Source organism: Crocuta crocuta, unplaced genomic scaffold, assembly GCF_008692635.1.
Source record: "Crocuta crocuta isolate KB4526 unplaced genomic scaffold, BGI_CrCroc_1.0 scaffold53, whole genome shotgun sequence".
In the NCBI taxonomy this organism is placed as follows: domain Eukaryota; kingdom Metazoa; phylum Chordata; class Mammalia; order Carnivora; family Hyaenidae; genus Crocuta; species Crocuta crocuta.
The window spans coordinates 1,034,088-1,034,416 of record NW_027529432.1 but is presented as its reverse complement, the minus strand read 5'-3'; the positions used below and the strand labels follow the sequence as shown (position 1 = coordinate 1,034,416).

Below are 329 nucleotides of genomic sequence, written 5' to 3'. Positions count from 1 at the left end.
GCGGACCCCCCCCCCCTTAAAGGGCCCCGCGGCCCCCGCCTCAGAGGCCAGGCCGGAGGGTCCCCAAAGGGCCTGGCCAGGCGCCGCGGAGCGCGCGCTGTAGGCTGTTGGACTTGCGCCCCCGCCCCTTTCTCTTTCAGACTCCCAGGTGGTCTCCCTTATCCGGCTGTCTCTCAAAAGTCTGCCCAGACTATGGGTCGTTTTCGGGGGGCTTTCCCCTAGAGGAGCTGAGCTGGGAACTCCGCTGCTTTAAGTCGGGCTGCTCCTCCCCTCCTGTGGCCTTGCTTGCAGACAGGAATCCTTTTTCTTTCCCCCCATGTTCTTTCTAG

The 329-nt window shown here is 64.1% G+C and overlaps 1 protein-coding gene across 1 annotated transcript in view; it reads left to right on the top strand.

Moving 5' to 3' along the window:
• Window positions 1-329, top strand: part of ZFTA (zinc finger translocation associated) — an 11,422-nt gene that overhangs the window by 3,932 nt on the left and 7,161 nt on the right. The window lies entirely within an intron of this gene.